Here is a 16,217-nt window from a genome sequence, read left to right as displayed (position 1 = left end):
GTTTTATACATGTCCTGTTACTGTAAGCATGCGTAAGAAGTTAACGGATCTTTAGAGGCCAATTGCTATAGATTAAATCAAGGATCTTGTTGGAGATTTTAACATGTTGATTTCTTCCTTTTCGTCCTGTTTTAGGACCGTATTTTTAAATTCTAGAGTGTGCTTGTAAGATAAATTATCTCATCTCGTACCACCATTTACTATCGCTTTTCCGTTCAGTGATGGACCGTTCGAACATTTTTCCAAGTAAACAAATCCAGTAAACAGCTACGGGATGATTGAAAGAGGAATTCCTCAAACTATTGTAGATGAAAGAAATGGTAATTTATATATCCATACTACTGACCTTATCAGTTATTCAGGAGATCGGGTAAAAGCCTCACTGGGCCGTGATTGTGATTTAAATACAAATTGTTAACAAGGTTAGACTGGAAAACCATTCAGATCGATAAATTAGGTTGACCGTTTTAGTTTTCATACATGTTACAGTAATGGATCAGAGAGTATACATTCACCCGTGACCAATATACAAACAATATTGACGTGCGTTAAATCACGTAGTATTTCAGTAATAAGCATATTTATGACCTTTGTGTGAACATTACCGTTCAAATAATATTTCATTTTTCTCGATTCATCCTAATGTTAGGGAGATAACATTGATTTACTAAAATTGCAAATTGTCGATGCAACCCACAAAAGAAACCAACAAACCATTCACGTGTACTGCTTGATAAATATTGACAGAATGTATTAGCCTTTCAAGCGAAGATATTATTCTAGAAAGAATTATGGCTACATGACAACACCGAAAGTGAGCGTGGAGGCTGTATAGCAAGAAAGCAAACATTAATGGGCGAAATTTGTGTTTTAATGTGCACATTCTAACAATAAGGTATGTAAAGGGATTCACTGATGATTACAGTAAAAATTCATGTTTGCTCACATCGCTTGGTACCTTTCTCAATATGAAAATACTTTTTTACAACAAGGAAAATAAAGGTATAATCGAAAATTTAATTTGATTTCTTGTTTGCTCGGTTATCTTGATCCTGCCATATTTAAAAACGATAGCGTTACAATAGCTAGGTTATCTTGCAGTGGGAACAACTGAAATAAGGTGCTAAAACTGATTTGCTGGCCATAAGCATCTTTCACAGCATTTCCCGGTCATAAGCATCTTCCATAACATTTCCCGGCCATACGCGTTTTCATTGCAGTCGTGACCATATTCATTTCCAAAGCATTCCCCGACAATATGAATAGTCAAAAGCATGTCGTAACCATATGGATTTCCACAGCATTCCATGGCAAATGAATAGTCCACATCATTCCATGGCAAATTAATAGCCCACAGCATTCCCATTACTTTAAAAAAAGTTTACTTTTCGCCGAACAGTCCATGAGCTATATGATACCAATCGAATAAATTCTTTTATTGTATATTGCTTTAACAGTATCATTGTTCTGTATACTTGTTGGGGATTTTTTGATAGTATTGGTTGCAATCAAGTAAGTGTCGATCATACAAATTATCAGATATACTGGTTTAGTATTGGTTTCAAAAAAGTTAATGTCAAACATAACGTTATCACCTAATCTTCTTATTCGGTATGTAGGTAAAGTTTTCATTATAAACGTGCTTTTTTCTTTGCTTTATAAAATCCTTTTTTTTCTGCTGGACTCCATTTTAAACATATCGCATATTCATACACACCACTTACATATGAAATGAAAATAAAAATAATATTATATCATACAATATAACCATTCTGGTTATTACTACACACAATATCTACTCTGATCATTTAAACATAGCATTTCCATTCCGGTCATTCCTACACAATATTACGTTTCAGGTAAGGTCATTACTACACAGCATAACAATTCTTGTCATTACTACAAAACATAACCTGTGGGTATGTGAGAAAGCTTGCCAGTAGCTTCTCGTGGGTCGGTGGTTCTTTTCGGAATTTCCCCGGGTTCTTCCTCCACCATTAATACTGGCCGCCATGTATAGCCAATCGTGTGCTGAAAAATGGCGTTAAACCCCACAACAACAACAACAACTGATCATTCCTACAAAACATAACCCTTCTGGTCATTACTACAAAACATAAACTTTCTGGTCATTACTACACAGCAGAATACGCGTGGTCATTACTGCAAAACATAATCATTTTGGTCATTACTACACAGCATAATACTTAGGGTCATTATTTAAAAATTAGTCTTGAATAAAGGAACGTACTGTTGTGGTACGATACAATTGTAATTTCCAATTCAAATTATCAAAACAGATAATTACAACTGCCATCTTGAGAAAATGAATTTGTTTATGAAATTAGTCTAATGTTATGTACATTTTATTTTTATTGGTTATTATATACAAATATTCAATTTTTCTAAACCTTGCTCCTTATCATGTTCTAAACTTTACACCCAGTCATGTTCTAAACTTTACACCCAATCGTGTTCTAAACTTTACACCCTATTATGTTCTAAGCTTCATCCCCTATCATGTTCTAAACCTTAAACCCAATCGTGTTCTAAACTTTATATCCAGTCGTGTTCTAAACTTTACACTGTATCATGTTCTAAACTTTACACCCAATCGGGTTCTAAACATTTCACTGTATCATGTTCTAAACTTTACACCCAATCGTGTTCTAAACTTTACACTGTATCATGTTCTAAGCTTTACACTGTATCAAGTTCTAAACTTTACACCCAATCGTGTTCTAAACTTTACACCCAATCGTGTTTTAAACATTTCACTGTATCATGTTCTAAACTTTACACTGTATCATGTTCTAAACTTTACACCCAATCGTGTTCTAAACTTTACACCCTATCATGCTCTAAACTTTACAATCGTGTTCTAAACTTTACACCCTATCATGTTCTAAACTTTACACCCTATCATGTTCTAAGCTTCATACCCTATCATGTTCTAAACGTTACACCCTATTGTGTTCTAAACTTTACACCCAATCGTGTTCTAAACTTTACACCCAATCGTGTTCCAAGCTTCATCCCCTATCATGTTCTAAACTTTACACCCAATCGTGTTCTAAACTTTACACCCAATCGTGTTCTAAACATTTCACTGTATCATGTTCTAAACTTTACACCCAATTGTGTTCTAAACTTTACACCCAATCGTGTTCTAAACTTTACACCCAATCGTGTTCTAAACATTTCACTGTATCATGTTCTAAACTTTACACTCAATCATGTTCTAAACATTTCACTGTATCATGTCCTAAACTTTACACCCAATCATGTTCTAAACTTTACACTGTATCATGTTCTAAACTTTACACTGTATCATGTTCTAAGCTTTACATCCAATCGTGTTCTAAACTTTACACCCTATCATGTTCTAAACTTTACACCCAATCGTGTTGTAAACATTTCACTGTATCATGTTCTAAACTTTACACTGTATCATGTTCTAAACTTTATACCCAATCATGTTCTAAACTGTACACCCTATTGTGTTCTAAACTTTATACCCAATCATGTTCTAAACTTTACACCCAATCATGTTCTAAACTTTACACTGTATCATGTTCTAAACTTTACACTGTATCATGTTCTAACTTTACACCCAATCATGTTCTAAACTTTACACCCAATCATGTTCTAAACATTTCACTGTATCATGTTCTAAGCTTTACACTGTATCATGTTCTAAACTTTACACTGTATCATGTTCTAAACTTTACACCCAATCGTGTTCTAAACTGTACACCCTATCATGCTCTAAACTTTACAATCGTGTTCTAAACTTTACACCCTATCATGTTCTAAACTTTACACCCTATCATGTTCTAAGCTTCATACCCTATCATGTTCTAAACGTTACACCCTATTGTGTTCTAAACTTTACACCCTATCATGCTCTAAACTTTACAATCGTGTTCTAAACTGTACACCCTATCATGTTCTAAACTTTACACCCTATCATGTTCTAAGCTTCATACCCTATCATGTTCTAAACGTTACACCCTATTGTGTTCTAAACTTTACACCCAATCGTGTTTTAAACTTTACACCAAATCGTGTTCCAAGCTTCATCCCCTATCATGTTCTAAACTTTACACCCAATCGTGTTCTAAACTTTACATCCAGTCGTGTTCTAAACTTTACACTGTATCATGTTCTAAACTTTACACCCAATCGTGTTCTAAACTTTACACCCAATCGTGTTCTAAATATTTCACTGTATCAAGTTCTAAACTTTACACCCAATCGTGTTCTAAACTTTACACCCAATCGTGTTCTAAACATTTCACTGTATCATGTTCTATACTTCACACCCAATTGTGTTCTAAACTTTACACCCAATCGTGTTCTAAACATGTCACTGTATCATGTTCTAAACTTGACACTCAATCATGTTCTAAACATTTCACTGTATCATGTTCTAAACTTTACACCCAATCATATTCTAAACTTTACACTGCATCATGTTCTAAACTTTACACTATATCATGTTCTAAGCTTTACATCCGATCGTGTTCTAAACTTTACACCCTATCATGTTCTAAACTTTACACCCAATCATGTTCTAAACTTTACACCCAATCGTGTTCTAAACATTTCACTGTATCATGTTCTAAACGTTACACTGTATTATGTTCTAAACTTTACACCCAATCATGTTCTAAACTGTACACCCTATTGTGTTCTAAACTTTATACCCAATCATGTTCTAAACTTTACACCCATTCATGTTCTAAACTTTACACTGTATCATGTTCTAACTTTACACTGTATCATGTTCTAAACTTTACACCCAATCATGTTCTAAACATTTCACTGTATCATGTTCTAAACTTTACACCCAATCATGTTCTAAACATTTCACTGTATCATGTTCTAAACTTTACACCCAATCATGTTCTAAACTTTACACCCAATCGTGTTCTAAACATTTCACTGTATCATGTTCTAAACGTTACACTGTATTATGTTCTAAACTTTACACCCAATCATGTTCTAAACTGTACACCCTATTGTGTTCTAAACTTTATACCCAATCATGTTCTAAACTTTACACCCATTCATGTTCTAAACTTTACACTGTATCATGTTCTAACTTTACACTGTATCATGTTCTAAACTTTACACCCAATCATGTTCTAAACTTTACACCCAATCGTGTTTTAGACATTTCACTGTATCATGTTCTAAGCTTTACACTGTATCATGTTCTAAACTTTACACTGTATCATGTTCTAACTTTACACCCAATCATGTTCTAAACATTTCACTGTATCATGTTCTAAGCTTTACACTGTATGATGTTCTAAACTTTACACCCAATCGTGTTCTAAACTTTACACCCAATCGTGTTTTAAACATTTCACTGTATCATGCTCTAAACTTTACACTGTATTATGTTCTAAACTTTCCAACCTGCAATGTTCTAATATTTATCCCTTATCATGTTTCAAATTGTACACCCTATTATGTAATAAACTCTACACCCTATACTGTTCTAAACGTTATCCCCTATTACGTTCTAACCTTTGCACCCTATCATGTTTTAAGCTTTACATCATATCATGACTCTAAACTTTACACCCAATCTTGTTTGAATACAGGAAGTTTTGTGGAACTGTTTTTGGCAAAACATTATTAAGGAAGTAAAAAAAAAATTCAAAAGAAGGAAACATCTCTGTTTTCTACATGTTAATAAAACTTAAAATATATCTCTACCGAACACTTTTGTTATGGTCAGCTATTAGTTTTGTCAGATGAAACGTGTTACTATTTTGAAAGAGTTCAAATCAGCCATAATACACTACATGCTTGAATTTTGGAGCATATGAAGGAAAACCGTCGGGTTTTAAAACAATGTAAATGTCTAAATTTACATATTTCATGTTAATGCTGGCAATCCTTTCATTCCTCCTTGTTTTAGCATGTTTTTCATAAATCGGACTTTGTCCATACAACTCGATTATCCTCTGCCACTTGTGTACTATATACATGTATTGCCATGTAAGAAAGAGATATTAAGATTAATTCAAGCAAAGTAAGTCATCCTCCAATATTACATGACTAGTCGAGGGTGAGGAAATCTTTGTGTCTACTACAAATAAGGTGCAATACATTCTTTATTATACGGATCTGGAAAACAAGAAAGGGGAACGCTGTCGCATGAGGGAGACATGATCCGGTAAGGGAGAAATAATGTTTTGTTCCCTGCCATTTTTGTGTTATGTCATGCATTGACATTGAGAATTTTGTGAGTATAATAATAGCACGATACCCCATTACTGTTGTATATTGACTTGACATTTTATGGAAGATTGGTGTTGATTTAATCCCCGTGAAGGAATGTAGCCATACTCAGGAGAATCGAAACTTATAACTTCTCCTCCACAGATTTTACATAGTTCTTTTGTAGTCATTGGGTGCCTGCTAGTATTGTTTGTTGCCTGTGATTATAAATATTACGTTTCTTTATAAATATGTATCACTGAATTTCACCATTTTATGGCAATACATATGTTTCAGTTAACTAACGCACATCTGGTGATACTCAAGCGAATATTTGTTATACGTTCGACCAATCCAATTTTACCACACTGATGACATAATTAGCAACGTAATGATGAAATTCATCATGCCTTTATTCGAATATGGAATTTAGGAACTACCTAATAACATGGTTTGATATTGTCTCTGTAGTCTGTAAGATTTTAATTTCTGTAACATTTATGAGATATTCCCAGTCTCAATAGCTGTGGATAAGGCTAGATTATCCACAATCTCAATAGCTGTGGATAAGGCCATAATTTCACCGTTTCCGAAACTGTCTTTCTCAAATTGAGAGTTATGCATACCTTTGTTTTTGCATGATTTGCAACAATGATTCTTTCACAGAGTAATAAGCAGGTGTTAAGGATTCGATTACATTCATAAAATCTTCAAATTTCCTTGGAGTCTTGCCTTATCTCATATGAAATTTTGAGGAATTCCTCAGCTCTTCTTTGTATAGGTTTCCTTGTGTTAAAATAAAAGCTGATTATGCATCCATTGCACTATCTCTACATCTGATAATAACATCGATATTTGTCTGAAGTATGACAAGCAAGATTAAATTGTTGTCGTTGTTGCTTTGGGTTTAACGCCATTGTTCGGCACATGATAGGTTATACATGGCGGACAGTACAGCTGGTGAAAGAAGAACCTTTAAAAAATGCCCAGAAGAACTACCGAACTACAGGAAGTTCTGGCAAGCTTGTTCACACAGCCACGCTGTTCCAGATTGAGACACGAACCCACGCAGGCAGAGGTGAGATGTCGGGGATTTATAAAGGTTAGCATTGTACATCACTCGGCAACCCGGGGCCCTGTAAGATAAATTAAAACTAAAGTTGAGGAGACATTTTGAAATTTTAGTGAGCATGGTGTCTGCTTTTTGTGGCAGGATCAATGTCTTTACATTATGTACCCATTTCTAAAATTTAGTTTCAAGATCCGTTGTCTCAGCAGTGTCTTTAACCATTTCTTATGTACTTCGCAAGTAGGGATGGTGTATTAGTGTCCTTGTATCGTCAAATTTTGTTACTAATTGTCTAATTACTAATTGTATGCACGCATTCATTACATATTGTCACTGTCTGTATATTTCCTTGTTGTATGAACGTATTCGTTACAAATTGTCACTATTTCCTTGTTGTATTCACGTATTCATTGCATGTTATCACTATTTCCTTGTATGCACGTATTCATTGCATATTGTCACTATCTGTCTATTTCCTTGTGTGTACATATTCATTGCATATTGTCACTATCTTTTTTCCTTGTTGTATGCACGTATTCGTTACATATTGTCAGTATTTCCTTGTTGTATACACGTATTTGTTATATATTGTCACTCTATTTTCCTTGTTGTATGCTCGTATTCATGGCATAGTGTCACTATCTATTTCCTAATTGTATGCAAGTATTCATTACATACTGTCACTATCTATTTCCTAGTTGTATGCAAGTATTCATTGCATAATGTCACTATTTATTTCCTTGTTGTATGCACGTATCTATTGCATATTGTCACTATCTGTTTATTCCCTTGTTTTTGTGCAAACAAACGCCTAAAATGAGACAGGAGAAGAAAGTAAAGATTAGTGGGATCCGTCTATTTTGTGTATGCTGTTGTTGTTGTTATAGGGTTTAACACCATTTTTCAGCACAAGATAGGCTATACATCACTGCCAAAATAAATGGTGGAGGAAGATTCACTGACCCACGAGAAGCTACCGGCATGCTTTCTCACATATCCACATTGGCCGAATTCGAGACTCGAACCCACGCAGACAGAGGTGAGATGACAGTGATCCATAACGGTGAGCGCTTTAGACCACTCGTCCACTCGATGCCCCTTTTTGTGTATGCGTGTGTATATATACGTGTGTGTGTGTGTGTGTGTGTGTGTGTGTGTGTGTGTGTGTGTTGGTGCTTATTCTGTAAATATTAGAAAAACAACAAGCACAAAAAGACATCTAGAGTGAATTGCTAATAATTTTGTTGTTGTTATTATTATTGTTTTTAATGTACAAATTATACTGAAATTTAAAACTGCCTAATACCAACCCACCATAATCCTAGTTAGGTAGATAAACGGACAGACAGACGGACGGATAGATAGATAGATAGATAGATAGATAGATAGATAATGTACTGGAGAACACCAGTTCAATTATCTGATTTATCGCCATTTCATCAATACCATTACATTTGTAGACATTATGAATTACCTTTAAATTGCCTTCACTGTCGTTGTTTACTTTAGTTTTGTCTCCTGCGAGAAACCTCAATATGAGAAGAAAACATTAAAATTCCAACTAATATATTTGCTCTAATCCATAAAGAGTAAAAGAAAGTTATTTTATGGAAATGAGGGGAGTATCAAGCGCATTTCATGATTCATTTATAGAACACAGAAGAGGTGCCTTACTCTTGTACGCTCTTTCTAATTAATACAATCGTCTCAAACAGGTGTGTCTTAACACCATATCACAAGAAGAAGAAAAAATTATATTGACAAAGCAGGCTTATAAACATTGCTCGGTTACTTGGACATGGATGCTTTTGTCCTGTTACAATGATAGCAATTTTTTCTACTGACATGAGATGTATCGACTGCGACAAATGCTTTCTTAAATTTCATTTTTTGAGTTTCATAGTGTTATATGCAATTGACATACAAAACCATGAGCATACATTCGTCAATAGGCACGTAAAGATGTATGTTTGATTAATAAAGCATCACAAAGAATTACATAATTCATGTTTTCAACAGCTGGAGCATATGAGGTAAGGAAAACGTTTGAGAAAAAAGATTGTTGTTGTTGTAACAATAGAGTTGGTCTGACTAATACACAAAAGAATGGTAATCTGTTATTATCCTGAAATAATACAGAAGTGGTCATGTATACAAATATGATATTTCTAATACAACAGAGGAAACAGATTGTTCCCGGCGAAGAAATGTACTTTGTACAATCGCCCTCCCTCCCCCTTCTCTCTCTCTCTCTCTCTCTCTCTCCCTTCCCCCCTCTCTCTCTCATCTTTCAGATTAGCAAGTATCTGTCTTATAATAGATTTTCTCCACTATTTTCATGTTTAACTTATATGTGACTTCTATTTCGAATGTCTATGAGCATTCTCTCTCTCTCTCTCTCTGTCTGTCTCTTTCTTTCTCTCTCGTAACTTTAAATGATTACCTGTATATATTTTGCTTTACTGATATCAAGATTAAAGCGAACCTGTCTTTCAGTATTTTAATATTTCGGAAGCTTTAACGTGGCTCCTTATACAATTTTTATGATTTGAAAGCTTTAACAAGCTCTAATGTAGCTCCATATACCATTTTTAACGCGTTAACGTGGCTTCATATACCACTATTATGTGTTGAAGGTATTAATGTGGCTCCATATACCATTCTGAAGGCATTAACGTGACCCCATATACCATTCTGAAGGTTTTAACGTGACCCCATATACCATTCTGAAGGCTTTAACGTGGCTCCATGTACCTTTATGAAGGCATTAACGTGTATATATGTACCATTCTGTAGGGTTTAACGTGGCTCCATGCACCATTCCAAAGGCATTAACGTGGCTCTATGTACCATTATGTAGGCTTTAACGTGGCTCCATGTAACATTCTGAAGCCATTAACATGGTTCTATGTAACATTCTGTAGGATTTAACGTGGCTCCATGTACCATTCTGAAGGCATTAGCGTGGCTCTATGTATCATTATGTAGGCTTTAACGTGGCTCCATGTACCATTATATAGGCTTTAACGTGGCTCCATGTATCACTCTAAAGGTAATAACGTGGCTCCATTTATCATTTTGTGGGTTTTAACTTGGTTCCGTTGTTACGACTCTATGGTCACAAATTAAAGTAACAGAAAAGAAACAAAACCATCACGTTTTGTAACACTTAACAAACAATCTAATTATTAAAGTGGTAAATGAACAATGTGAGAGGAACTTACAGTATAATGACGTGAATCCGAATTTTTCCTTAAGAAAGTCTTTGAAAGTCCTAAACGATTGAAAAGCCACTTATAATTTCAATTCCGAAAAGGTACTGGTCCTCTAAGAACCGTGATGATGTCAAGATGGCATTGTCCAGAATTCTTTCGAATAATATTTAACAGTTCCAGGATAATATTATTGTCCAAATAATGAGCTCTATGTATCACCACTGAACAGTCCAGACAAATGTTTTTCTCCTCGAATAATATCTAAGTACAACATAAATTACGTCTGCACACTTACAACATGAACATTAAAACTGTGAATGACTCAGAAATCGGAATGGAACTGCATGCTTAAGTTTCTCGTATATTGCGACTGTAGTTCGCAACATACCTCATATGACAAAATACACGATTGATTTCTGACAAACTACGGACATTTACATGACCTCGCGCAACCAATGGGAATCCGCAGAATGGTTCTTGAAACTTCCAGTCTCATTAGTCACTTCCGAAAATACACCATAGGAACCATTTTAAGTCTTTTTATTCCGATTATTATTATTAATTGTCAACATGTACGTCAACATCTATTTATAGATCCTACGTAATTTGTGTTTTCATTAGAGCCAAATTGCGTACACAATTTATAACAAAGAATATTGTATACAGTTTACTACCATGAATAAAAATTAAATAACATATTATGCCAGAAGCTAAAGAAAATATAGATATACATAACTCCATATACCATTGTTATGTTTTTAAGGCTTTAGCGTGGCTATATATATATATATATATATATATATATATATATATATATATATATATATATATATATATATATATATATATATATATATATATATATATATATATATATATAGATAGATAGATAGATAGATAGATAGATAGAGAGATAGATACCAGCTTGTAGGCTTTAACGTGGCTCCACATATCATTATATGATCTGAAAGCGTAGACAAGCTGTAACGTGGCTCCATATACCATTCTGAAGGCGTTAACTTGGCTCCATATACCATTTTGTAGGCAATCACGTGGTTCCATATACCATTTGTAGGCATTAACGTGGCTCCAAATACCGTTTTACAGGATTTAACGTGGCTCGATATGCCATGTTTGGTCTATTCCTAATTCGTGTTCCAATCGATCTCATATAAAACTAAGTTAGAATCCTTGTTATGAAATCTCACATTTTACATTTGTACGCCGCAACCCTATATTATGTCATTAGCTACATTAATATATATAAGACACGTGTTTATATGCTATTTTTGTCTCAATCAGCGGTTTATCACTTAGTACCTAAACAAAAAAGAAGTGAAATTACACATTTTGCACCGATGTTTAGACACTCAGTCCCAAAACAAAAACAATTTGTATGTTTCAACTGATATTACATCTGCTATACAGTATAAAAACATATTTCTGAACTTAAACATAAAGTTCTTTTCTTTAAGTTAAGCCATCTTGTAAATTTTGCTATTAAAAGAGTCTACAGAATCAAACTATATTTAAAGAAAACAGTCACGAGTAAGAAAAAGTTAAATCTGTTATTACTGGCATTTAGAAATGTCACATTGATAGAGGTTACGGCATAGGCTTTTCTTACATACAGAATCACTTTCAATATGTGGCATAAAAGGCTATAAATGACGCAGAAATCGAGACTGAGTAACTAATTTTGAAAATTAATTGCATCAAAGGAAATCGCTTTATAAGCCAAAACAAAATATGTTCATCAAACCGATAGAGTCGATAACCTACTTAGATGGTTCTCGAGTAAAAATAGATTTTATCTTGAGTTTCAAGTATGTCGCTTTGTACCAAGTTCCGCCTTTTTGTTTGCTTTATGTAACTGTGACATTTCTTGAAAATGTGTTCTTGTAATCTCCTGAAAATCAATCTGATTGTGAAATATTTAATTCAGACCAGGTTCTCCTGTCAAATTTAGTATACATTCACTTTCACGTAATGCCTCCACACGTAGCCTAGCTGTCGATGCAACCGAATTCAGCCATGACCTTTCGAGTCATCTGTTTTCTACTGCTTGTAACTGTGTGTCACCTTATCAGCATATGTAAAGCACCTACACTTCTAGTGCCATCGTCAGAGAGTCACCCTGAAAAGTGTCCCGATTACAAGCTTGACGGAATACAACAATGAGCACGGCTTTTTGGTTCAGGATTATGTAATATTGTATTCAAACATTTATCATTTTGTAATCTTTTTATCTTGAATCTGATAATCTAATTCAATCGATAGAATGTTTCATTCGGCTGTCAAATATTGGTATTTCAATTATCAACTTTTAGTCCTTACAACAACAGGGAAATTTCTACACATTGGAAGAAGTTCCTGACCAGCACCCAAAACCTACCCAGGGTATTTTTAGGGACGAGACGAAACAGATTTAGAGTACTCGGTCATTTATAGGGAAGAAACGCATTCAATGTACTACTGTCATTTGTAGGGAAGGGATTAAACGTACTAATGCAATATTGTACGTTGAGGGACCGGACGGAATGGACTTCGGGTACTCCGTCATTTGTAGAGAAGGGAATAAATGTACTAAATGCACTATTGTACGTTTATGGACGGGACGAAATGGACCTAGAGCACTTGGTCATTTGTATGGAAGAGACGAAACGTTTGTACGTTTAGGGACTAGAGTATATAAGAAAGGCAAAGGGTGAATATTTGAATATGACGTCAGTAACATAAGGGTTTTGATCCTGAGGTTTTCACAATCCAGATTCTCTAACCGATATGGTTGCATTCTTTAAACAAATCATTTGTAAAATTAGATAAGAAATTTTACTTCGTTCGCTGCTTCTTCCATTTTTTTTCCATATTAAACCTGCTTACGAGCTATTGCCGTATGTACTCGCATATACGTTTTGTCAGGCTGCACAAACCATAGACCCTGATAGGTCGGCGAGTAATGCGTCTATATTGTTTGTTCTACTGATCAGTCCTAACAAACTTCAGAGATAGATCCAGATCTACCGACGATTGATCAGGATTCTGAGGTAATAATATTGCATCTGACTTTAAAGTGAGTATTTATTTTAAATGTTTCTTACAGTATATTTTCCAAAATATAATATACTTCAAATGTACCACTACTTACAATTTCACTGATTCGTCAGTCCAAATTTCATCTGTGCATCCAAAGTTCTTTGTAAAAAACTACAGAGCAGCTAGAGAAAATAAATGATGATAACAAATGATGAATGAAAATGAGAATTTTGTGCGCGAAAACATGTAGCTGAATGGGGGAGCAGAAGTAACTCAGTAAGTGAGCGTCGGACTATTAGTCCAATGGTAACGGGTTCGATACATGCTCACGCCCCTCGGGGTCGGTTGATTTGGTGTGAACTTAACTCCCATTTCCTCAAGAGCAAGCATATACAAACCCAAACTTTAATTCAAATTGACTCTTGTGACCAGAAGTAAAGAAACCAAACCACAAACTTTATTTCAGATTGACTTGTGTGTACATGAGTAAAGAAAACAAGAAACCCTTATGTTAGTACTCAGTCTAGCTTTTATTACATACTAATGCATTTCGGATTCTATCTCAAAATCTCTCAAAACTCGTGACATTTTATCAAACATTACATTCTACCGAAAGATGTTATTTAGTTGTTTTTATTAGGATGGCGCAAGTTTTGATTTCGTATTTGCACGAAAACGAAGAATAATTCGGGATATTTATAAACACTTCCGTTCAGATACTTCTTGTTTTAACAAGGTGCGTTTCAAAAAGAAGTAGTTTTTACAACACTGCAAAAACATTACTGTTTTAGTTGGGGGGTGGGGGTGGCTCTGGGTTTAATGCCAGTTTTGAGCACAATAGGCTATACATGGTGGAGGAAGAACCCGGGAAAATCCCGTTAAACGCTATGTAAGTTAGTGGCAAGTATTGTCACATACCTACATTATCCGAGCACGAGACTTGAATCCACGCATACATAGGTGTAATGGCAGTGATCGCTAGAAGAGCTCGAGACTCGAACCCACTCAGATACAAATGTGATGGCAGTGATCGATACAAGCGAGCATTTTAGACCAATCGGCCACCAATGGCCTTAAAAGTATTTGTTGTTTACTTAGAGTTTCGATACAGATATTGCCATCTACCTCTGCTGAACATAACTGGATTCAGTGGCGTAGCAAGAAAGTCTTTTCCTTACCACCACAAAACTTAATTATGGGGCCCAGTCCCAATACAAATATTTGTTTCATGGGAATGTTTTGCCCCCACAGGGACTGCCCCTTGGGCGGTTGATCGGTAACTGCCTTAGAACCATTTTCGGTCGGAATGGAATCAGATGGCGCAGCTAACATTCATTATTATGCTACGTATCTCTCAGCTTCCCATTAACAAGATTTTACGAAACATTTGCAGCCATTAACTGATGTAGATGATGATGGAAATGGTTGCAATAAACTTGAGTTTAACAAGGCCTAAAATAACGCCTTATTTGGCGTACAGCCTAGGTTTAAATTTCATTCAAAATGCTTTTAAATGATTGATTGCTGAATTGACCAAAATGACAAAACTCGTGAAAATAGGCCATTTAAAATTTGTTTCTACGGAGTATCAAGCTTGGATATATATATATATATATATATATATATATATATATATATATATATATATATATATATATATATATATATATATATATATACACACACACACTCTGCATTGTTTGTTTGTTTTCTTCTCTTATATTCTATGGGTTATATAAAAGTATATTTTTTAGATCAACTTGTCCAAAACCAAGCTAATTTTCCACCTAACAAGAATCATTGATTTTGGTTTTGTAAACAACATATTTATCTCAATCTTTGCCCAGAACATTCTAAATTCCCCATACAATGCCGGATCTAGCTGACGTTTACCACATTATAATTATAATTTTAGTAACAGATCTTGTCTAACTGTAGCTTTGATTGTTCTGGAAATTAACTTTTGGCCTACATCCTGGCTCTTCATTTGTGTCTTATTTCTATAGTATAGTCTTCTTTATCTAGAAATTATTCATTCTTGCTATACGATCTTGAGGCAGAATCATTTGTTGTGTTCATTGTTTGATTTTGGCTCACAGTCTTTAATTTAAATTGTTCTTCTCTGAAAATACAAAGTGCTTTATAATATTCTTGAAAATGAATATTAACATGGATTTATAGAGAATTCAAACTTCAAAAGACACCTTAGATTATACCAATGTGATTCAACAAATGACTGTTGGCACATCATTAACACTCTAGCCAGTGTTACATTAGTACATATGAGAGACTGCTGGCCATTAAAGGCACATCAACACCTTCAGAGTTATAAATTATTTGGAAATATCACTAAATTTTATTCAGAACTTTATCCTTTATGACTTGTGCTATAAATTCTAGGATTATTTGGGTTTTAATTCACAATATAATTAGTAATTTTTATATTTTCACTTGCATTCAAGGGAAAGAAATCATTTGTTGAATTTTACAAAACTCCATATTCATTGTACAATTGGCTTTGTTGCTCTACTTATATTGTCATGGTGCCATACAAAGGTTGAGTCTTCAACCGTCTATTAGGCATAAGGCAGAGAAATTTGAGATAGAATAGATGTTGCAACGAGGTATTATTATAAAGGCCATGAGTCCTTGTCGCCATG

Source organism: Sinohyriopsis cumingii, chromosome 1, assembly GCF_028554795.1.
Source record: "Sinohyriopsis cumingii isolate HCF-2022 chromosome 1, ASM2855479v2, whole genome shotgun sequence".
NCBI lineage: Eukaryota > Metazoa > Mollusca > Bivalvia > Unionida > Unionidae > Sinohyriopsis > Sinohyriopsis cumingii.
This window is presented reverse-complemented; position numbering follows the sequence as displayed.